General features: G+C 46.9%; 2 non-coding genes across 2 annotated transcripts; one reads left to right on the plus strand and one right to left on the minus strand.

Annotated features, from left to right (window-relative positions):
- Positions 1-19,504: 19,504 nt before the first annotated feature.
- On the plus strand, positions 19,505-19,596 carry Trnay-gua (transfer RNA tyrosine (anticodon GUA)). The gene is given in 2 exon segments: positions 19,505-19,541; positions 19,561-19,596. It is a non-coding gene; the product is annotated as a tRNA-Tyr (tRNA).
- Positions 19,597-21,643: 2,047 nt separating this feature from the next.
- On the minus strand, positions 21,644-21,716 carry Trnav-aac (transfer RNA valine (anticodon AAC)). The gene has a single exon. It is a non-coding gene; the product is annotated as a tRNA-Val (tRNA).
- Positions 21,717-25,531: the final 3,815 nt, after the last annotated feature.

Consider the following 25,531-nt stretch of genomic DNA (forward strand, 5'->3'; position numbering starts at 1 on the left):
TTGTATTTGTTTGCGTTAATGTATTTCCAGAATTGTTTGGGATTGATTTGCAGCATTCTGGGGAGTGCTGTTGAGCAAAAGGTTCGTTTAGCTGTTGCGGACAAAGAATCAAACGCCTTTTCACTGTCGTGATATTTTTCCCGAGCAGGAGCTGTGTTGGAGTGTTTGGCGGTGCGAAATAATCTTTTCTTTTAAATTTTTAGACGTTTTAATGTGTTGTTGAACTATGGGGACGAAGGTCGTTTGGTAAAGGTTGGTTCGGGCGAGTTCGGGCATATTATTTTATAAAAAGCGACCAGTTGGTGTTAATTCCCTTACAAAAATGGTTCTTGAATTTCTGATTACATCTTGATTTGTTTTTGATGATACATCAGAGTGTTATCATAAATTCAACAGATGATTACTTTTAACATCAAGTTGGCAACAGTCACTCAGTAGAGAATACACATCACGATTTCTGCAGAGAAACCTATGCAGATTTGCAACTTATATATTTTCCTGGTGTATAAACACTACAGACATTTAACATCAAGTTGTCAGCAGTCACTCAGTAGAGAATACACATCACAATTTCTGCAGATACACCTATGCAGATTGTCAGCTTATATGCCTGATGTATAAACACTACAGACATTTAGCATCAAGTTGGCAGCAGTCACTCAGTACAATATAGACATCACAATTTCTTAAGATAAACCTATGCAGATTTTCAGCTTATATGACTGATGTATAAACACTGAAGACATGTAGCATCAAGTTGGCAGCAGCCGCTCAATCGAGAATACGCACTATGATTTTTGTAGTTAAATGTACAGAGGTATTTATAGTGTTCACTGATGTATAAACACATCCTATATAGATGTAGTCTCTAACCCATCCATGTAGTGTTCTAACATAATAAAAAACGAAGATTTTTTATAATTGGTTTGATAAAGCAGAGTTTCAGATTTTCGCTTCAATTAAGTGCAACTATCGCGATTTTTGTGGTGAACTGACCGCAGATTAGTGATGCTTGAATTTTTTTTTTTTTTTTTGCGCACGAGTTCTCACGGCGTCATCGCGGTTAATATGTGCCAAATGGCAGGACGGCGAGTATTTTTTTTTAGTTTCTCTGAAAATGCATAAATTTCGGGAGCTACGATAGGTTACATGTTCAACTCGGAACCAGCCTGCGCGGTCGCCGATGCACCGCGACACAAGCTTGCGTTAGCCCACCGGCGACACAAACATCGGCTCGCAAAATAATTTCCGCTAGATAAAGTGATGCGTGCATTACATTATATGAAAAGCGATGTCTACTGTCAAACGTTGAGCACCAACGAGAGATCCGATACTTGACCAACTCAGCTGCAGTGCACCGCGACATACGGTGCATGGTGCACCCGCTCAGCTATGCATGACATCGCAGTCGACAGCGCCACGAATATCACCGTATATTTTCTTCTTTGTATGAAATTATTGTGAGCATATGGTAAAGTGGCAACAACGGTAACAGAATATTGCAGGTGCTGCCTGTCGGTAGTTCGTTGCGAAGCGCCGTGAGCTTAGAGCTACGAAGGTAACTGGAAAAGGCCTAGCGACGATGTCGGCGCCCCCGAGCGCTCAGCGGTGGTGATCAAGGCTGCCGGCGATATGACACAGCGACCGCTCTTCTGTCGTGGACTGACCAAGTCGCTGTACGGCTGCCGCAGAAATTCAGGACTAATCCTCTGCCGTTCGCGAGCATAACAGCCATAGAATGGCGGCCCGCGAACGGCCAACGGCGCGCTGCAAGCTGCCGTGGACGCACCTGTATACACCGCGAGCCGGCTTGGACACGTACCGCTTCGCAGCGGTTTACGCACGCTGCCGCATAGCAGCCGGTTTTTCATTTCTGTGCGTAATTAGGCAAGAACATTTTCGAGCAATCTCATCAGTATGTATTTTGTAAACGCTAGCGGTCGTTTTGTGAAGCGTCATCCATCCGAAACTGCTTAGAAGCGAGAGCTCTTAGAGAGGCTTAAGTCATCGACGCGCCCGTGCTAATTAGTGGTCGCTAATATAAATGCGTGTATATATATTGCGGTTTTATGTTAACAGGTACGTGCGCTGTTGACGTGCCTGTTAGCTCACTCTATTGTTACAAGCATTATGTTGAGATTTAATGCTTAATATCATAGACAAGAGGCACTCCCACTGGCACCGTACTGGTGGTGCAAACTTGATGGCTATATATATATATATATATATATATATTGACACGCGTGCTCTACAGGCAGACGACGACGACGATGGGGGCATTAGCGGACTCCGTCTAGTGGGTCAATGGAATTATTAGAGAAAGAAGACGTGTGTCTGTTCTGTTTTGTTTGAACAGGTCGTCCTGTGCTGTTCTTGAAGAACGTCTCCCTGTCTTCTGTTCGCGTTGTATCGCGACACTGGTGGAGGTGCTGGGTATTGACAGCGCCTGATGCCCCGGACTCTTCTGGGAGTCGTTCATCTAGCCCGGACGCATTGTCACCAGTTACGACACCCGTGCATCACTTCAGTCGTCGACTGCTAGGCCTTGCCCCGGAGTTCTCCCCTCTTCAACCACCTCACAGGAGATCCACACATCGGGCAATGGCCGAAACCAGCGCACCGCTAGCACCCCAAAGCAGCGGGTCTCCCAGCCCGCAACAGGTAACCGTTCGTCATCCGCTGGTCCCCGATCGCTATCGCGGTGCAGCCTTCGAAGACATTGAAGACTGGCTTGACAAGTATGACCGCGTCGCACAGATTAACCAGTGGACAGAGCAGCAGAAGCTCTCTTACGTCTATTTCGCCCTTGACGACAGTGGCCGTACTTGGTACGAGAACCGCGAAGCTGACCTAACGACATGGAATGACTTTCGGCAGAAAATCACAGATACATTTGCAAGTGCCGACCGACGCGACCGCGCCCAGCAATTGATGGAGCTACGGGTGCAACAACCCAATGAGTCGGTCACAATGTTTGCCGAAGACATGGCCCGTCTCTTTCGTAGAGCCGACCCGAACATGACCGAGGATAGAAAGCTGCGCTACCTCATGCGAGGTGTAAAAGAGCAGTTGTTCGCGGGGCTTGTGCGAAATCCTCCAGTCACCGTCGCTGATTTTATCAAAGAGGCTGCGGCTATTGAGCGCGCTCTTCATCAACGGTGCAGGCAGTACGATCGACTGTCCAACAGCACCGCAATCAATGCCGCCGCATTGACTCCACAGTATCAGAGCTCCTTGCGGGAAATGATCAGAGAGGTCGTCAGAGAAGAACTTCACAGAATTATGACACCGACAGTGGATAGACCCGTCGCGTCAATCGCCGAAGTGGTTCGCGACGAAATCAGGCAGGCGTTCCCGGCTGCCGATCTTCAAGAACAACAGCGTCCCATGAGTTACGCCAGCCGCCGTCCGATGTCCCCCACCCGCTACAGCCACACCGCCGTACCACCAGCCTCCGACAGCCGCTCCTTGGTCGCCGCCACAAGAGGAGGCTTTAAGGCGCGCACCCGTGATGCCGATGCAGTCATACCGCCAGCCGTCATTAGCCGCGCCGTGGACCACGCCGCAAAATGACCCTACGAGACGGCCACAATATCGGAGATCCGACGCGTGGCGCACCGCCGATAACCGTCCTCTCTGTCTCAACTGCGGGGGTGCCGGCCATATTTCGCGCCATTGCTGGCATCGCGACTCGTCATTTCGCCCTCTTCGTCCGTGGTCTGATGTTCGACGCACAAATGACGACTCCGTGCTACGGCGCGACGACGCTGCTTTTCCTCCCATAGCGCACCCGAATCAAGCATCTGCGCCCAATGATCGAACTGATTTCGGCCGTCGGTCACGCTCTCCAACCCCTCCACGCGAGCTGCCTGCTGGACGCTCTTTTGCTGACGTTCAAAGACGAAGGTCACCCAGTCCCCGCCGGGGAAACTAAAGGCGGCGACCTCTGGGGGTAAGGTTGCAGGCCCGCCGCAAGACCATAAAAAGCCCCCAACTCTCCCGCTGCAGAACGCCGAGAAGCCGATAACCACTGACCCCGAAGAAATTGTGAGCGCCGACCTTGATATTTTCGTGGATGGACAGCCGGTGACAGCGTTAGTTGACACTGGTGCCGACTTCTCTATAATGAGTCGGGAACTCGCCCTCCGCCTGAAGAAAGTACAGACGCCATGGGCGGGACCTCACATAAGGACGGCAGGTGGACAATTGCTGATGCCTACTGGAAGATGTACTGCTAGGCTTAACATTGGAGATTCGTCGTTCGTGGCCGCTTTCATAATTATTCCCGTGTGCTGTAAAGATTTGATTATTGGAATGGATTTTCTAAGAGAATATGGCGCCGTAATTAACATCCCAGACCGCATGGTGACGTTTTATAAAAGCCCTGGTTTAGTTCATTGCTTATCGCCGCAACACAACTCCTTTCGTCTAACAGAAGACGACGTCTTAATCCCACCTCGGTCATGTATCCTTGTTTCCGTGGCATGTGACGTACCGTTTCATTGCGAAGGAGTTGCCGACCAAATAACCATTTTGTTGTTTACTCACGGTATCTCTGTCACACGAGGAATTGTAAATGTCACCGACGGGCGCACGAATTTATTGCTAACAAATTTTAGCACAGAGCGACGGCACCTTCCAAAAGGCACGGCTGTGGCTTATTTTGACGGTGTTGCGGATGCTCGCGGCTGCTGTTCACTACTCGAAGAAGCGCCTACACCAGACCCAGCTCCTGCACTTGACGTCAGCACTGTTTTGCCACAGCACGAACGCGAACGGCTTCGTACGCTACTAGCCAAGTTCAACGACTGCTTTGCGTCGACGTCAAGAGTCGGTCGGACGCCTCTAACAAAGCACCGAATAATTACAGAGGATACGGCAAGACCAATTCACCAAAATCCTTATCGTGTGGCTCCCAGAGAACGTGAAGCCATACAACAACAGGTGACGAAAATGCTTGAAGACGACGTGATCCAACCATCAACGAGTCCCTGGGCATCCCCTGTAGTTCTAGTCAAGAAAAAAGACGGCAGCTTGCGTTTCTGTGTGGACTACCGAAAACTAAATCAGGTGACGAAGAAGGACGTGTACCCACTTCCCCGTATTGACGATTCCCTCGACAGGCTTCGACACGCACGTTACTTCTCTTCCATGGACTTAAAGAGCGGATATTGGCAAATTGAGGTAGACCCGAGGGACCGTGAAAAAACTGCTTTTGTGACGCCAGATGGCCTATACGAATTTAAGGTTTTGCCTTTCGGCTTGTGCTCTGCCCCTGCTACGTTCCAACGCCTCATGGATACTGTGCTTTCGGGTCTGAATTGGAAAACCTGCTTAGTGTACCTCGACGACGGCATCGTGTTCTCCGCAACGTTCGACGAACATCTCGCACGGCTTGAAGCGGTTTTGCAGTCCATACGATCCGCCGGCCTCACCCTGAAGCCGGAGAAGTGCCACTTTGGCTTTGCGGAACTACAGTTTCTTGGCCACGTCGTCAGTCACGCCGGTGTCCGCCCAGATCCCGAAAAACTTGCCGCCGTCGCCCAGTTTCCCGTACCATCCGATAAAAAGGCTGTCAGGCGCTTCCTCGGTCTCTGCGCCTATTACCGGCGCTTTATTTCAGATTTTGCTCACATTGCGTCGCCGTTAACTCGCCTCACGAGAGACGACGTTGCTTTTGTATGGGGCGACGAAGAGCAAAGTGCATTTAACGTCTTGCGGCAACGTCTCCAGACACCTCCAGTACTGGCCCACTTTGATGAGACCGCTCCTACATTGCTCCACACTGATGCCTGCAATGTTGGCTTGGGAGCTGTTCTTGTGCAACGGCAGGAGGACACGGAAAGAGTGATTGCCTACGCAAGCAGAACGCTCTCACGCACAGAGGCAAATTATTCCACAACTGAGAAGGAATGCCTCGCCGTGGTATGGGCGGTTATGAAATTTCGCCCATATTTGTATGGCCGCCCATTCAAAGTTGTCAGCGACCACCATTCACTGTGTTGGTTGACGAACCTTAAAGATCCTTCTGGACGATTGGCGCGTTGGAGCTTATAAGGCTGCAGGAATTTGACATGACAGTCACGTACAAGTCGGGGAAGCGACATACGGATGCTGACTGCCTGTCTCGATCACCGATAGAGTCGGCTTGTTCACTCGAAGAAGATGAAACAGCATTTCTTTGTGTTCTGGACACCTCCGCCGTCGCTCAACAACAACGGGACGACCCTGAGTTGCTTGGTCTAATCAATTACTTAGAAGGAAGATCTGCGAAAGCACCTCGAGTTTTCGCAAGAGGATTGTCATCGTTTTGTTTACGGGCCAACGTCCTTTACAAAAGAAACTTTTCTTCGACCGGATCCCCCTATCTGCTCGTCATTCCTGCAGCTCTTCGTATGGAAGTACTTCAAGCCTGTCACAACGAGGTGACTTCTGGTCACTTAGGCTACACGCGAACATTGGGCAGAGTGCGCATATATATATATATATATATATATATATATATATATATATATATATATATATATATATATATATATATATGTATATATATAGCAAGGCAGATGTCATTGCGTGTGCACTACAAGCAGTATGTGTATGTTAGATTTAGTTGTACCTGAAGTGTTTGAGGTGCCATGATATGTGATTCAGTTGTACATAGGAGTATTGTGGTGCTTGAGGTGCCATGATGTGATTTCCGTTGTCTCGTACTGAAAAAAAGGAGGAAAAAATAGGCTCGAAAAAAAAGGAAGAATTTTTTTTCTTTGGTTTGGTTTTTCAGCGCCATCTATCGGTTTATGCAGTAAGTACTGTTTTTAGTGATCTAAGCCTTTCCGAAATGTGGTAATCGAGAATGCACCACAAATGCAGTAATCAAGAATGCATCAGAAACGCGGTGGCCAAATACATGCAGAAAGGTATCAAGTACTCATCACAAAAAAGCATCAGAATGTAACCACAATTTTGGTAGGTTTGATGAGAATTGTATACAGCTAGCACGACAGTCTGGGAGTTAAGTTATAGGTTCAGGAGTGAACACGGAAGAGAAGACAGAGTTTAGTACTTCACATTATTTATGGTCATGAACACGGTTATTGTCTTCATCATACAATGATAATGGTTTGTGTTTGATTTGGTTAATCTATTTCGAGAATTGTTTGGAATTGATTTGCAGCATGCTGGGGAGTGTTGTTGAGTAAAAGGTTCGTTTAGCTGTTGCGGAGAAAGAATCAAATAGCTTTTCACCGGCATGATATTTTTCCCAAGCAGGAGCGGCGTTGGAATGTTTGGCGGTGCGAAATAATCTTTCCTTTTAAATTTTGAGATGTTCTGATGTGTTGTTGAACCATGGGGACAAAGATAGTTTGGTAAAGGTTGGTATGTACACCTCAGCGAGTTCGAGCATATTTTTTTTTAGAAAGCGACCAGTTGGTGTCAACTGTGCGTTTCGGGAAATCTACAATATACCAGCTGTAATACAGGGTTAGTTCACTGTTACTAATGATGTAATCACATTTATCGTAAGGTGTTATTTTCTTCTTTCTTTTTTGCTCTGAGGTATAGTTGACAGGATAATTCTGCATGGAGTATTGAGTGATCACTTAGTTGTCGTAGGTGTGTTACAGAGGAACAGATGTGTTACAGATGTGTTACAGATGTGTTAAAGAAATTACTGTCGGGATGGATGGATCCAAACAACTTTATTAAAAATCCGGCGAAGTTGAACGACCCGCGTTCAGGTCTCCCATGAGCGGACTTCGAGGCCTTGCCTTGTCACCGCCTCCCATGCCCGCTGGACTGCCCACTGTTGTGTCTTGAGGTTGGAGCTGCGCAGAGCGGCGGCCCACTTTGACGCAAGATCCTCAGGAGCTACTGCTATTTTAGCTTCTATAACAGGACACTCCCACAACATGTGCGAGCGCGTCTCTCTAGTTGCCTCAGATAACTTGCAAAGAGCACTCTGGTAATGCGGGGGGAAATATGCCGCAATTGCACCGGATTGTATAAGGCGTGTGGGTTCAATTGTCGCCAGACGACTGCCTGGTGACGTTGCATTTTGGGTGACGTGGGAGCAATATCTTCCTGCCTAACTGGTAGTGCTTGGTGATATTGTTGTATCTCACAAAGCTTTCTCGCGTGTTGAGCACCAGGAAGTCTGAACTCGAAGAGGGAGGGGATATGACTCGGCGCGGCAGCTCAGTTCTCGCGCAGAGCGGTGTGCCACCTCCTTCAACATAGGGGGAAGGGAGGGGGGGCTGGTCGTTTGGGGTGGCAACGTGCACTAGGAACAACATCATCGCGGCGCTATCGAAGTGCTTTCCACCTGCTTTCTTTAGGATCTGAAGAGCTTTGGAGGAAATGCGCCCCCGCGCGTTATTACGAACTGCGGATTGTGAGTCGCTAAGAGCTACCTCGCAGAGCGGGTCGGTAAGCGCAAGAACAATCGGAACCTCTTCCATTCTTTCTGGGTATTCCTTGCTGACCCTACAGCAGCTAATACGTGTTAGCTGCTGTAGGGTCAGCACGTTCGAGCCGGGAGGTAATGTCTATGACTGCCGCCGTGAATCAGTGTTCTAGTGTTCTGCCGCGTCGACGAAGCGCGTAGTCCTCGTACCACCAACGGAGCGCAGCAGTGCCTTAGCACGGGCCTGGCGTCAGCCCCCGTTATGTTCGGCGTGCATGTTTCGAGAGACAGGGGCGACGATCAGCATGTCGCTGATGGTGGGTGGAATGGCCTGTTTCTGACTGAGTTGGACGTGGTAATTGAAGCTGAGTTTCTGCACGATGTACCGACCCGTGGCTGTGAGTGACATGCATTCGAGTTGCGAGGCTCTTTGCGCATCCCCGATTTCCTCAAGCGTGTTGTATACCCCCAGTTTTAGCAGATCAACAGCGCTCGTGGACTTCGTAGACCAAGGGCGATGTTGTAAGTCTTGCGTATAAGGGTGTTCAGTTTCTCCCTTTCGGTGACATTTCAGTTGTGGAAGCCAGCCGCATAAGTAATGTGACTGATTGCGAAGGAGTGTATGGGGCGCATGACGCTGTCCTCCTTCATGTCCGTGGGCTTGTTTATAATGTGTCTGTTCAGGCGAGTAGCCGCTATAACCTTGCCTTAGATCTTGCGCATAGCTTCTGCGTTTGACCCGTTGGCTGTTACATGCATGCCGAGGATGCGTATCTTCTGGACTCGGGGAATACAAGCGCCGTCTTGCCGCAAACAGGAGTATTTCCTCACATTTCCTCGATTCGCCGGTAGGCTAGGGCCGGCGGCGCGGGCGATTGAGGAGCAGCTCCGATTTGAGTGGAGATAGTCGGAGACCCGTGTCTTGGAGGCATGTACGTATCTACTGCAGAGACCGCTGTCTGTGAAGTGCCTTCTATCTATCTATCTATCTATCTATCTATCTATCTATCTATCTATCTATCTATCTATCTATCTATCTATCTATCTATCTATCTATCTATCTATCTATCTATCTATCTTTCTTTCTTTCTTTCTCTTTTATTCGAGAGAATTTTCATACAAATTGGCTCAGGAGGCACAACAAAAAGCCCGGAGAGAGCCAGACTAGGTTGTGCCACCCTGACAGCGTAGGCAGCAAGTCTTGTTTTGATGGCACTTCATAGGCCGACCCAGATACAATAACATCAATGCAGATACATAGAGATATGCAGTTCCTTTTTCGGAACGAGAATCAAAACCTAATACATATGCACACACATAATGAAGTAAATTTACACAATACACAATGAAATACAACACAATACACAAGATTAATACCGAGAATTGGTTCAGGGGCTAACATCTCCCATCTGCTCAAATAGTAATAGGGCTTTAACTTGCTTCTTGAATTGAATTGGAGAAACTCTAGAAATAATTAGATTTAATATGTCAGGAGACTTATTGAGGAGTTCTGGTATTAGTGACGGTAACCACTGTAAACCGTAATTTGTGCGTGATCTCGTTTTAACTATTAAGCTGTGTCGTAGTTTATAAGGGGACTGCTTAACTTGATAGGTTTCTTGAAAATTTATTGTGTTTTCTCGGTATTGACGTAGGTCTTCCAGACATAGATTTTGTTTTAACAATTGTTTTATTTGAATTTTGAATTTGTCACTTTCCGCCTTAGCACCTATGCTAAAGATTTCGGCAAAAGGTAATAGCAATGCGGATCCAATGCAACCTTCTTTTTTGTTAAATGTCCCGGAACGGTTTTCGTCACACTCAAAGACAGAAAGTATCTCTCAACGAATGCTTTCTCACGAGCATTTTGTGTCAGCCCGCTCTAATAAAACGGGTACGAGTGGTGAAACATAACTCTTATTTTAAGCCACGGCGTTATCACTCAACGTTTATACCGTGTGGTCATCGCTATATCCCGCCTCCTTCGCGTGGTGACCCAAGTTTAGTGTGCTTCCGGTTAACTTAAACCGAATGCGTTGCCGCGTCTGTTTTCTACCTAGTTGTTCTCGTTAAGCCTTGGCTACATGGCGCGAACTTTCAAGACAAATTTCGCACGACGAATGAATTCGTGTCGGCATGACGCGCAATGTTGCCAGCTTATATACATGAAGCTAAACGAGGCAGACCACGCCGGACATTCCTGGCGTTGCTGCGGCGAATGCTCGGATGTGTAATCAACAAAGTTGCTGTTTTCTATGTTATTTCGGTTTGAGAAAAGTCTGACCGCATGTAAATATCTAATGCGGATGTTTACAATTCTTTCCATTTTACGCTCGCGAGATTTCTTGGCAGCCGTCAGGAGCAAAAATAAACGTTGCCACAGCTAGGCTAGAGCTGCGGCTAACGTGTGAAAATTTCAAATTGGCTCTTGATAACGTTTCCTTTACTCTAAAAATAAAGAAATAACGAGTTACAATAAAAATACCTACAATTACCACAGAATTCAAACTAACACTGAGTTGCACCACCGCACTAAAGAATTACTCAACATGGTGGCTCTCTCACAGACGTTTTCTCACTTTGTAAGGCACGCATTCGCAGCGCTTTCCTTATTCGATTCATCTCGACGTATTAGGATATTTTCTTGCTGCCATTATAAGCACATTATACACGACACTGGACTGACTGGCAAATGTGGAACCTGTGGCTGCCGCTTCAAGCATCTTTATTTTTAGTATTGCGGTTTGAGCGCTGCATTGATCAACCCGCAGTATTCAGTCACTCAAGATTTCAATCGCAGTATTGATCAAGGAGGTTGGTGTTGAGAATAAAATGCGGACTGTTTGAATATATCTTTTAACGATCAGATGGACCTCCACTACTCACTCAGTAAGTTTCTACACAATTGTTAAAATTGCTTAAGGGTCCCTCTAAAAAGTGATTCAAACATATTAGCGCCCGTTAAGTGCAAGTGGATCGTCGCACGCAGAAAGAAATGGTTGCTGAACCCAAGCAATACTGGCCATTGAATACACTAGCAATACTTTGCAAGTACAGTGTGAGGTATTTGACTGTTCTTGATGATGGCGGCCGACGTATTTTGGTAGATGACATCGTAGTGTGCCTACGACGACAGGGATGGCGCGACGACAACGGAATGATGGCTGTGAAGATGATGATCGTTCGTTGTGGTGAACTGCCACGACGAAACCGCGTATTTGACAAGAGATGCGCATCGGACTTTTATTAATTTTCATTCAGACTATAACAAAAGAATAAAAAACTACATTCGTATTGCTAGGAGGCTGTTAAAAAAGCTGAGGAGCCATTCCACTCTGTGAAGGTGGATGAGCAGCGAATCGGTAGGACATCACACAAGGTTAGACAATGGTACATGCATTTATTTTCGTCTCTTGGTAATGGCAGTGACAATAGCTTTCTGATTACTATGATAAACAGTGATTGGTTTGGTTAAACATGCGACAGATTCTAGGCCAACGTTAAATCTTACACGACCGTTGTTGAGTGACTTGGATTGGTGTGGCTCTTCAAACCAAACTGTTCTAGTGCAAGCTGTGTGACCCATTTCTTGTGTGGTTTTGAAATGTCGACATCGAAGTCTCCAACGATGATCACAGAGGTAGTGTCATCACGGCTAAACCATCCATAGGGCGTGGTCATGAACGTTTCTTTATCACACTTAGATGTACGTGGAGATATGTATACAGTGAATATCACAATTTCATCTTTCGTTTGTACGGCACAGACCCAATGCCACAGTAGGCGGCATTGTTCTCTTTAGAGTCAAGGGTGCATAGTTGCAGATAAATTTTGTCCTTTCCGTGTATGGCAACGCCTCCTGCTCGTGATCCAATGTGCTCTTCGCAAACAATTGTAGAATACCCATCGACTCGAGACAATGAAACTTGATTGACTTATTTAATTTATTAAATATATTTAAATATATTACTTCTTTTACCCCGCACCTCCACCAAAAAAATGTTACGGGGTAAATGAATCAAGCAATATGCTTAGAGAATATTTACAACAACTAGTGGCTGACAAAATGGCAGTTAGCTTGTGAAGTTAACAGCGTCGTCTTCTTCGGTGTAATCTTGCACGTCTTCTTCATCAGCTTGTCGCAATATTTATTAATATTGTTAGGGGCAAAATGCCTGAAGGCGGCTTCACCTCCGCCATGGGTTGGCCCACGCTCACCTTAATTCATCGTTGATGCACGGACACGAAAAAATTCACTGCCCTTCCATTACGCCGGAGATGTAAGCCAGCGAAGGTGTAACTATGGTGGGTCTGCTGAAGTGAATATTGCTATCGTGAACTTATAGATTATCATTATAGACTACACTGAGCGTCTTCGGCATGTTCGTCAAACACCAAGGAAACCAGCGTCTTGTTGTCACCCGGCGCGATGGCCAAGCAGTGTGCTTGCTGCGGCAAGTCCGCCCCATCGTTATAGACTAGCGTATGAGCCACAGCGTTCACAGCCGCGGAACACTGCACGGCAGCGTCAGGATCCTGTGAGATCTGTCCCGCTCCTGCTCTTGGCGGCTCATACCCATAAACCCAACGCCGGTATAAGCCACACGTGATTTCTTTCGTACCTTCCTTCTTCTTTCTTTCTTTCTCTCTTCCTTTCCCTCTTTCATAATTTTTTTCCTTCCTTCCTTCTTTCTCCTTCATTTCTTCTCTCTGGCTTATACGCGCTTATATACAGGGTGTCCCAGCTATCACGCAGCACGATTTTAAACGAAAAAATTACTGGCAGCTACTCCACTACACTGGAAACAATACTCACTAGGTATGCTCCGCGTAACGCCGTTCCTCTTTTTTAAATAAAAATCATGGTGCGTGATAGCTGGGACACTACATATATATATATATATATATATATATATATATATATATATATACTTGGTTCATACCGGCATATCCAATGCGGGTTTACGCCACACGTGATTTTATTATCGTTAATCGTGACGTAATTAAGTGACGAGCATGTCATATTATTGCTGTCATGACCTATCAGTCATGTTAGTCATCCGTTTTGTCACCTGCGCTAAGGCCCAACTAGCGGGAAACCGCCACGCGCATGAAGCCGAAATGCTGAAGACGATAGTTTTTTAACGATTCTGTCCGTCCCTACCGCGTCCCACACCCCCATAGCGCATGCGCGTCCCCTCTCTCTCCTCTCCTATTCCCCCTTTCTCTCCTCTAGGAATCCTCTACGGAGGGGCGCCCGCGTGCCCCACTCCCACAACGTTTGCGCGTCCCCTCTCCCTCTCTCTCTCCTCTCCTACGCTCCCCCTTTCTCTCCTCTAGGAATCCGCAGCGGCGCGCTCGACAGGTGGTGCGACAGCTGCATATTCCGCTGGGGGCGCCACAGTAGTTCCGCGGTATGAAAATGACGGAGCGTGCGCACCTCATTCTCTTTCCTTTGCAGCGCCACGATGAGCGCTCGGGCCGCTGCCGCGAAACCATCTTCCGCTCAAGCTAACCATCTCCCAGCTGCTTCGTATCCACACATGGTTCCCTTTAGCAGAGATGGAGTAATTTTTTGTTCTAAACGCGGACACGAGCCTGGGGAACTTGAAACTAGCCCTTAACAGCTTCGCTGTTTTAAAACGAGCTCTAGCCACATACAGCTATCGCTATAAAGCACTTCGGCGGCGAACGCGCTTCACAACTCGGTTGCACAAGAGCAGGTGTCCAATGGAACAGCACCTTTGTTGCGACCGGAGAATGCTGCAGGCGGAGAATGTTCCGCGGACATCCCGCATGTGAACGGAACCACTTTCGGGCTCACACACAGCCGGGCCTCATTTAGTTATCCGCGTCACACTGAGCGTGGCCACCCCTGCAAGGTCTTCAAGAGCTGCACTACTCGTTCCGTCGCTAGCTACGTTGGTAGAGCGGAGGACTGCAGATGTTTGCCCGACGCGGACATCCATAGGTCGCTGGATCGAATCCGGTTCGACGGATTCTTTCGTATTAGGAGCAAATCTCCTTAGGCTCTCACGATGTCCGTTGTCGCAGTCGACGTCGTAGCTCCCAGCGCAGCGCGCATTCCAACCCAGTGGTGCTGCGCTGCGCCGGCGCTGCTCCGAAGCCCCTCTCCGAGCAAGTGCACGACGTCATGCCCAGAACCGTTCGCAGAGCGTACGCAGCGCGCATACCGACCGCGCGCAGGTGTTGGGCCGGTACCGCGCCGCTGTCGCTACACTTAGCACTGCAGTATGGAGGAGCACGAACGTAAGCGCAAACGTGACTCTGATCCTACACTTCGAGAACGAGACGCGGCAGCCCAACGGCTACGCCACGAAGCTAATCCCGAGCTACGAGCACGAGAAGCAGCAGCCGTTATCGTCCAAGGAGCTTCGCTCCATAATCAGCACTCACTTCGTGGATCGGCTGCAATTTTTTACAGCGTAAGCTGTTATGGGCTCATTCGATTAGCTATTTCGGGTCGCGATGATGCCGCCGCCGGTGTACCCCCCGCGTAGCCACTGTCGCCGAAAAAGCGAAAAAAGTACCCGATTCGCTGCCGGGTTCGAACCCGCGCCGGCTGCGTGGGAGCCGGTTACTCTACCACTGAGCCACGCAAGCGCTGGCTATGGGGCCGCCAAAAATACCCTATTTAAGGCATACGCAGGGAGAGACGACTCGAGCCTCCGCCAGTATGGTGGCGCCATTTAGGTAAGTTGCCTGCAAATGCAGCGTCCGCAGGCGCAGACGACAAACGTTACTTGCGATGCGCAATCAACGCGCTCTTGAACTGCCGAGCATCCGTCAGTATGGTGGCGCGATCTAGTTAATGTACCTGCAAACGCGGCACGCCCGACATGTAAGATGTAGTTGTAACGCTTGATCGGGCTCAGCAGACTGCGGCGGAGAGAGCCTTACAAGCCGCAGCTCACCATCGACGCCAGGCGGACTGTTCAGATTGTTCTCGTCAAAACGAGGTCAACAGACTGCCGCGAAGACCCTGTTGTCTGTGGTGCCCAAATTGGAGCTACTCTTGAGCCGCTCCACCAGCCAATGCCTCTTTTACTAAATGCCTGTCGCGTGGTCTGGTAAACTCGCTTCCGTGCCCTCTCCCTTTTCTCATCTCCGCGAAAAGGCAACCAGCGCTGCTCGTGGCGCACTTCTGCAACCTAGATCACGTGCTGCGGCCTCTGAGATTACCGTAGCATCTGTTACCGTCTCAGGGTCGGCAGGCGCTATCGAAGCGCCGGCGGAAGTCTTCGGCCGTCGCTGGCGCCATCGCCGGAAGTTGAAAAGGCAACGAGCGCCGCCTCACGGAATTAATGCGTAACTAAGGGAATCGCCGCCCCAATGGGAAAGCGAGCGACGTGGTGGGCCTCCAGTAAAGGAGGCATTACACCAGCTTAAGCTGCGACTGTGCTGCGTGGGCCGCGCAGGCCTGACTTTTTTTCAGAGTTTTTTGTTTTATAATGCGTTCGTATTATTATGATACTTCACGCACAATAAGGGGGCTATCAATATATCTATGCATGTGTGTCATCATCATCGTCAGCCTACTTTTATGTCCACTGCAGGACGAAGGCCTCTCCCTGCGATTTCCAATAACCCCTGTCTTTCGCTAGCTGATTCCAAACTTCGTAATTGCGTTACCTGCAAACTTCGTATTTGCGCTTGGTGTTTGCGCTACCTGCAAACTTCATAATTTCATCCCTCCACCCACTTTTCTGCCATCCTAGATTGCCCTTCCCTTTCCTTTGGAACCGATGCTCTAACTCCAATGGTCCAACGGTTATCTACACTACGCATTACATGGCCTGCTCAGCTCCATTTCTTTCTCTTAATGTCAGCTATGCTTGTATCTGGCATGTTTTACTGCGTTTTTAAATGGCATGTTTGTACTAACAGTTTCTTTAGCCTCCCGGGGTCACCGGGTAGTCGGTGGTTGAATGGGAAGCGTATCGGGCTGCTGTGCTGGGGGAAGAGACTTCGAAACCAACCATCGGACCAACGTGGGTCACTGTGATTGGGTCATTGCAGACATACGGGCCGCTTTTCAACGAACCTCTTTCACAATGCCATGGGTCGCTGTAGTTGCGCGACTGGGTGTAGGCACCGCTGTTCGTAATAACTTTGATGCCGACTTGCACCACGGGGAATGTGCTGCTCTACAATGACGAGAAATTGCCGCAGAACCCACCTCATGATGACTGTCGACGGAAATGCGTTAGCATTGAATCAATATATCGACACAACGTATTGCCAACGTCGAAACGAGTTAAGCGTGACGCGTGTACTGCAGCGGGACTCACCTTTCGCGCTTTCCAAAGAACACTCGGCGCCATCTAGTGCCGCCGCTGCGAAGCCTGAGCGTGGCCTCCGAGATGCTTGTTGCGCCGGTGTGTGCGAATTCTGAGAAAGCTGTGTAAAGCTTCCGCCGCATCGGCTCACTCGCTATAGCATTCTGCTGCTGAGCCTAAAGACACGGCTCTAATTCCCACATGCGGCGATACCATTCAGGCGCATCAGGAACGCAGAGGTGCACCGAGCCTCCTCTTTACACAAAAATCTCCAGGTGGCAATATTAATCAGGTAATTTCCCCGTACGCCCTCTGTATTGTTGAAATAGTAGGTTTAGGACATAAAACTACATAGTTCAGCATAGAGCACTGCACGGGCCGATTTTTGCGGCCCGGGCCCTGCCCGGGCCCGTTTTTACATTGGGCGGCCCGCCCGAGACCGATCAAAACTTTATGGCGAGACCCGGGCCCGGCCCGGGCCCGGAAATAACCTACGTTACCCGCCCGGCCCGGCCCGCCACCCCTTGACCTTAAGCCCGAGCCCGGCCCGAGCCCGAGTCGAACCCGGCCCGAACCCGGCCCGAGACCAAAAAATACATGTTTTTCAGAGTTGAGAAGCCCGAGAATACCTCGCAGAAAGGCCGAGCCCGGCCCGGGCCCACGTCAAAAAACCCGAGCCCGGCCCGGGCCCGGGTCAAAAAGCACACGCCGTGCCCGAGCCCGGCCCGAGCCCGTGAAAAAACTCCTCTACCCGGCCGGGCCCGGGCTTTCGGGTAAGCCCGAGCCCGTGCAGTCCTCTAGTTCAGCATCCATTTTGCCAGAAAATATTTGCGGAAGTTGTCTACACAAATGATTTAGTTACCAAAAATATCTGCGTTTGTGATGGATGTCTCCATACCTTATTGCGCATCTGTCATCCCCTCCGCCCACCAATGCCCCAGCTTAAACACTTCCACATTCCAAGCTTCCAAGTACAGGTTGCTGCTCTCTGGAATGACGTTGCAGATTCATAGTGGACAGACGGTTGCCTACGGTATCATTTATCGGACCGTATCAGACTAAAATACAGTCAATATAATATGATTATAAACTACATAGTCGCCAGAACTTTCAAAAAACGTCCGCAGATTATTTGTCTGTCACCAATCAACCCCTGATAAGATGACACTATGGTCTCTAAGTCATAGTGCGCATTGTGAAATGCGGAATCGTTCTGTATTAACCGCAGCAACCAAAGAATTATTATTTTCTTGGCCATCAAGATTCATAACACGATCTTTATTAGGTTGCTCGTTGGCTCTGCATGCCGTACTTACGCTACCAGGCAGTCTAAATTTGGCACATAGTAAATTTTATTCACCTTCCAATGTGGTGACAAGAAAGCGGCATTTATTTGTCTTTTAAACGCATTGAGACCGTGGCCGTTTTCTTTGGTGTTTCTACCAACATCCTTCTGCGCATTTCCTCCTGGGCGCGGTGCTTACATGTGGCACTTCGTTCACGGTGCGTTTGATCAAAGACTATGGGCATGTTACGATTCCACGAGTTCACAATTAAAGTGCTGACTTTCGTCATTTTGACTTCGCAAGTTATATGTCTTTCCCCACTTTATTGGACTTAAGTATAGTTTCTGCCCCAATAACAGCCGACAATTGGTATTTTTTGCTCGTACAATGCGATTTCTTCATTTCAACAACTTGCTCAGAGCCTACATCACCATTGTGTCCTGCACTCGCTTACGCTTTCTTCCTTCCTTTTTTTCAACGTTCAATTTCTTTCCTCATGTAACCACATTTAAGCACGTCTGTCAACTGGCGCCCTCAAACGCTTTTTTTTTCTCTGCTCGCTAGTGCACTTGGCACTTACCTTTTAGCTGAGTCACCGCACAGGTGCCCAAAAGTTACCATAGGCAATATTCGTTAGTTGCATCAAAATGTCGAGGCAGAAACCTGCCAAAGGACGTCTATTGGTAACTTTGTGCTCACTAGCTGTGTTTGCTGCAACGCTGGCACTGTAGTTTTGCGGGCTTCATGGCTTTGCATTCTTCACAACAAATTGGGGTACGTTCAACGCGGTGGCAAAATCCTAACGGTGCTGAAGGCTTCCCCAGATAAAATATATTAGATCTTTAAATCCAGCACCGGTACCATATGGCAGGCTGACCGTACAATAATCTAACCACGCCACGCGTGCCGAAAGGAGCCAGCACATGCTACCGGGTGTCAGTCGTTTGTTCACCCACCCTTTTTTGCGGTTCTATACATTGTTCGCGTTCGGTGAAAGGTGAACTGAACCGCCGAACGCAAAGAGAAGTAACACATGTCAAGAAAAATACTTTAAGCCTGTTCCTACAGAGTATTCTATGAAGTGTTGCAAAAAAGGAGTCGTGTAGGCAGTGTTCCACGATTTTAGAAACTCCCCGAGCGATTAACGAACGCGACGCGCGAAAATCACGAATTGAGCTAGGCTACCAATTGACGGTAAGGCCACTGCAATGTCGGCGGCAGTGCGTGTTTCTCATTTAGGGAATGTCGGCTCTCCGCTAAAACAGCTCTACATATTTGGCCACAGTATGAATATAGCGTAACTAATGCGTTTTTTTTTCTGCCTTAAATCTGTTTGGAATTTCTTAGCATCCCGTTAAGTGCCAGCCTACGTTCACGCCAATCTTCGCTCGCTCAAATATTCGGTGACACCGGTGAACCAGTTTCGCGCCGATCCTCAGCCACGCCTTCCTTCAGTTAACTGGGTCATACCGTCGGCACGCCGTGCCTGGTCTTTAAGAGGTGCTGTTGCCGTTCCGTCGATAGCTCAGTTGGTAGAGCGGTGGACTGTAGAGGCACCTCCAAGACAGGCATCCATAGGTCGCTGGTTCAAATCCGGCTCGACGGATACAATTTTTTTTCTTTACGATGTAAATCAACTGAGTGTTACTTGTTTCTTTTGATGTATCAATAAATGCTAACGTCGGTTCTCCTCATGGGAAGGGTGATCAATTTTTGGAGCCAAAAAAAAATGAATGATTCTCCTCAAGAACTGGTGGAGAGCAGCTTTCATTCTCACTCCTTCAAGTGAACTGTTTTTAGGGAAAAAATTATTCCGAGTCCGACTCACTACAACTACTACCGCCACCTCCTCCCTCCCCTAGAGCTGCACATTATTCGCTGTGTGGTGGGTCTGCCCACACTCATAGGAAGGGCTACCATAAAGTCAATTTATTTATTTATTTATTTATTTATTTATTTATTTATTTATTTATTTATTTATTTATTTATTTATTTATTTATTATTTATTTATTTATTTATTTCCAACAGAAATTGGGGGTCCCGCAGGCGAAAGCGGTTGCAAATCAACAGCAAATGCCTGAGGGCCCGCGTATATGAGTGCGCTTTTATAGAACGAATGCGTACAAATGTATGCTAGTGCAATACAATACTAAAGAAAGTGAATAAAAATAATGCCTTAATAAAAATTAACACTTATTGCAAGCACAACGAGGGAAATTATTAAGTGAATACATACATTCAGGAATAGTATGGTACATTAGGCGAACGTAAAATGTTTACCGTGAAGACAAGTCCGACCATAACGCAAATAACAATTAACACAATACATAAAGCTCAATATCATCATTTAAATTGTCGTAGAACAACATAATATACCAACATCTAACAACAGTTTAAAAATATTGCCACATTTGTCTTCTGCTTTGTGTAGTGAAGCGAACGTCTCTCTGTTCACATCTGCCGAACAAGTTGGAGTTCATGGCAATGTAAACCTTGAATATTGCAGTAAATAGCGCGTGCATGAGCGCACCTATCAACCCACCGATTCCAACTCTCATAATCACTGGTGCACTCTACCACACGCGCCAACAAGACAGCTCCTTTTGGCTGCGTCGTATGGCACGTGCAATAAGTGTTTGGAAGTCCTAGCTACCGCCGTACAGACCTTGATTAGAGAATGTGCCAAATTAGGATTTTTTTAGCAGCCAGTGATGTGGCTGGGAGGCCCCTGTTAAAGATATCAATTTGGAGGCGTTGAACTAAGTCGCCGAAGAATATGTTTATCTAGGTCAATTACTGAATCATGAGAAAGAAATTTACAGAAGAATAAAATTAGGTTGGAGTGCCGGCAGGCATAAATCCTGACTGGGAACCATTGCAATCACGGTGCTAACATACGGGGCAGAAACTTGGAGGTTAACAAAGAAGCTAGTGCACCGCACAAAGAGGAATACAAAAATCTTAGGAGTAACGTTAAGAGACAGGAAGAGAGCGGTGTGGATCAGAGAACAAACGGGGGTAAACAATTCTAGCTAACGGAAGAAATGGAGCTGGCAGGCCATGTAAGCGTAGGATGGATAACGGTGGACTTAGGGTTACAGAATGGATACCAAGAGAAGGGAAGCGCAGTCGAGGACGGCAGAAAATCAGGTGGGATGATGAGGTTAGGAAATTCGCAGGCGCAAGTTGGAATACGCTAGCGCAAGACAGGGGTAATTGGAGCGCAGGGAGAGGCCTTCGTCCTGCAGTGGAATAAGTAGGCAGAAACATTAACTCTGGCAGTGAATGCGTTCGGAGACGGAGAATTCGCTGAACGCTGTGATGCGTACTTACAATGTCTGACTGAATGCCTAAAAAAATTGCCACGATAGCTTTTCCTAGTGTACAAAGCATCATAAACAAAGCTAACAATTGGCACTAAGCACGCTTATGTCCCCGTTGCTTTTAAACAAGGGCACGAAAAAGCAGAAACATTTTCTTGTGAATGCATACAAAAGCGCCATCTTGCAGTTCACCATAGCTGCGCAAAACTGATTGGCTACGTCGACTTTCTCAAAAATGAGTATTGCGGCATTGTCAAGAAAAAAAAAAACATTAATGCAGAAAGGCGGTTTGCAGCGCTTTTATCACTGGGCAAAAAAAAAAGAATAAGTGGAGGTGCTGGGTATCGATCCCAGTACCTCTCGCATGTTAAGCGAGCGCTCTACCATCTGAGCTACACCCCCTTTTTCTTTCTTTGTTGCCTTTATTCAACTCACACAGAAATATGGTGTACCAGCCCATCAAGGGCTGAAAAGGGGAACAATCAAAACTCGGGCATGTACATCAGCCCTTCTAACCTAGGAAGCCAGTCTGGTTCGGGTTCATGAAGTTTATATACTTAAACCATTCTGCTGACAGATTCGCGAAAGTAACTCCTTATTGGCCTCGCGTCAAGATCTGCATGACGATAGGCCATTCTTGACAACCAAATACTATGTAGGCCCAGGAGCATTATCATGTCGAATGGAATGCCTTCGTCGTTATTGACCTGTAACAATCTAATGCCGTAGTTATCTATTGGTAAGTCTTTTTTTAAAGTTCTTTGAAGTATGTCCCAAAAGAAGCAACCTCCGCAACAATCTAGAAAAACGTGTTCAATTGTCTCAGGTTTCCTACATATAAAACAGTGAGTGCCCCAAGGTACGAACATTCCTTTTTTTCATATATGTCTTTACTTCTAGCGTATTAGTATGCAGTTTAAAGAAGAAGCTTTTGACACATCCCCTAACAGGCATGTTTTTTACCCTTTTTAAGATGTATTGACCTGGACCATCATTGTATTGGGTTCTATACAGAGGAGTGGGAATAAATACATCACATAAGTCTTTGCACAGTTTTTTCCGAGACACGCCACAGAGGTATTCGAGGGAGCAATGATTTTTTAAGATACGACACGAAATGTACACTTCTCTCATATACCCAGAAATTCTTCCTGGCATATTTTCTGACCACACAATTAAGTTTGGCAGATGTCTACCTAACCTCACTTGGCACACAGTTCGTAAAAAGGGGTCACTAGTATCATTGCGAAAAATTTAAAATGATTTACCAGCTGTCTCAGATATAGATGTGACAGGCCAAGTCCTCCTATAGGCGGACACGTATAAAAATACTTGTTCGTTTAGTTCTTTCCCACGTGGATCCCCAGACAAAAACAGCAAAAACACGATGTAATTTCTGAATGTTAACGCGTGAGCAATGTAATACTTGCAGCACGTACCACAGCTTGCTAATTAGGAACAAGTTGCAAATTGTGGCGCGTGCAAATATAGATAGTTTAAAGCCTTTAAAACGCTCGGAGCTTTCCTGTATTGTGGCAACTTCTCCACGCCAATAGTGTTCACTGTCTCTATAATGCTGCAAAGCTACACCTAAGTATTTAACTGGCGTAGTCAGCCAAGACATGTTTGCGAAAATACTTGGGGTTGATAGCCAATAGCCATGCCAGAACCCCAAGCTCTTTCCCCAGTTTATAGCGCTGCCGCTGACTCTACAAAAATGTTTTGCAATGTTCACAACTCTAAGCACGCTTTCTTGGTTCGAACAGAATACAGCTATATCGTCAGCGTAGGCAAGAAGCCGTACTTCAGTTGCATGCAGACGGAAACCTCGAATGTTGGTGCTATTGATAACGCTTAGACAAAATGGCTCAATGTACAAGCAAAACAGTAGAGAGGAGAGGGGACATCCCTGGCGTACAGAACGGTGCACTTTTGATGCGCTCTCCCACTATTTTATTAACCATAATCCGTGTTGTGCAACCTCTGTACGCCATGGCAACACCGTCTCTTATAATAGAACCAACGTTTAGATGCTGCAAAATACACAGGAGTACATCGTGAGGCACTCTATCAAAAGGCTTTTTTCTAAATCAAGTTGTATCATTGCGATTCCTTCGCCTGTAGTATCACAACATTCGAGCACGCACCTGTCCTTGTGAATATTCGTTAATATTGTGCGACCTTTAATTCCACACGTTTGATGTTCTCCAACCAATTCGTTTATGACCATTTGAAATCTTTAGCCAATACCTTCATGTAAATTCGGTAATCGACATTTGTAAGCGCTATTGGTCTGTATGAAGAAACCTGTCTCAGGAGCCTGGCATCCTTTGTTTTGGGAATCAAGACAGTATGTGAAGTTAGGAATGACGGCGGCAGGAGACCTACGTCATAAGTGTTATTAAATAATGAAGTCAAGGACAGTAGCAACGCTACTGTTTGATTGATTTATAAAACGCTGCTGTCAGCACATCAGGACCAGGTGATTTGTTAGGGTTGAGCTCATGAATTCCCATTTTCACTTCTTCAATCGAGATAGGCATTTCCAATAGCTCTTTAGCGTCATCATCTATGCTTGGCATTGAATGCAAAAATTCATTTTTAAACGTTTCAATAGTTGCCCGATCTATGAGCTAAGACGTTACTATAATAATCGTAAAAAGCTCGTTGAATGTCACCATATTCTACGCAGATTACTCCCTGCCGTTCAATTTACGAAATTTGGTTTATATGGGCACGTTTTTTCTCTATGCCAAAGGCTCGTTTGGTGGGTGTCTCCCGGCCACCATTCGTTCAGCCCTTGCTCTCAATATTGCTCCACGGTAACGGTCCTCGTCAATAGCATCTAGCTTTTGCTTCACGGCTAGAATGTCGTCTTTAAACACTCCTGGTTGTTGGCATACTTAAACTATTAGAATGCCCAAACATTCATGAAGAGCTTTTTCTTCTTTCCTTTTTTTTCGTGCTGTATTCTACTCGCAGATTTGATTGCTTTTAATTTTACCCCTTGTTTGAACCGGTCCCACTGTTCCCTCAGAGTAGTCTCGTCGATGGGGAGCAATTTTTGAACAACTTCATTGATATGCGCTGCAAAAACGTCATCATGCAGTAGTTTCTCGTTAAACTTCAATTCTCCCATTTGAATTTGCTTCCTTCTTTCAATTTATCAATATCGAATTTAACTAGACTGTGGTCAGTAAAAGAAACGTGTGCTACTCGATTCTCGCGGCAGAAAGCTAACAACTCTGCGGATACATACGCACGGTCTAGCCGCGCATGGCTAATTCCTTGGAAGTGGGTGAATCGCGCGCATGCATTTAAACCCAAGCACTCTCCCACAACCTCCAAGAGGTGTTCTTCAATGATTTGGTCCAGAATGTCTGTAATGATGTCTCTGTAGGTTTTGTCACGTGCTGACAGTACGCAGTTAAAGTCTCCAAGTGCTATTATAAGTCTATCTGTTTTAAGGTGTTGTTCAAGACTTCGAAAAAATAAATCCCGTTTGTTCGAATTTGATGGGGCGTAAATGCACAGAAACCGCAATTTGCAATCAACTAGAGTAAAATCGCAAACTATTAGGCGACCATACGCAGGTGTTTGGGAGGTAGTGTTGAATCCGTTACAACTGATGAGCTACACCCCCTACAGGATTGCTCGTTATCCGAGTCGCTACAGTATTGTGCTCTTCGCGTGAAACTAGGTCGAAGGAAAGCGAACGAGAGAGGTGAGGGGGTGGGCACGACGACCGGTTGCCGCAAGAATCTCGCTTCGCATATTAAAGGGACTGTCTACCTTTCGGAACACGTCTTTGGATTGTGGTGGGAAGAACAACATCGTCTGTCACAGTGACGTAAACGGGCATGCTTGCATTCCATAAACAAGGAATTATATTTTTAACTTGGCTCTGAAAATGGATGTAAAATAACATGTGGCGTCGCTTGACGGTGAAAGTTGAAACAGTGTCCACGAATCGGTGTACTTTCACGTAACCAAACACCAGCGCCGGGAGAGTTATCTTGCATGGTTATATTACCTTTGTGCCTGAAATTGTATTTTCAGTGCTTCTGCTATGTTTTATTTGCATCAGAGAGTAATTTATTTCATATATCTTGCAGAAATGATTTTGTCCTGAAGTGGAGGTAAACAGGTGATGAAGATGAGGACGACACAGATGACTGGTCAACATATGACTAGTGAACCCCTTCATTTTTCCTTGC

The sequence above is a fragment of the Dermacentor silvarum genome, chromosome 8 (genome assembly GCF_013339745.2).
Source record: "Dermacentor silvarum isolate Dsil-2018 chromosome 8, BIME_Dsil_1.4, whole genome shotgun sequence".
Classification (NCBI taxonomy): domain Eukaryota; kingdom Metazoa; phylum Arthropoda; class Arachnida; order Ixodida; family Ixodidae; genus Dermacentor; species Dermacentor silvarum.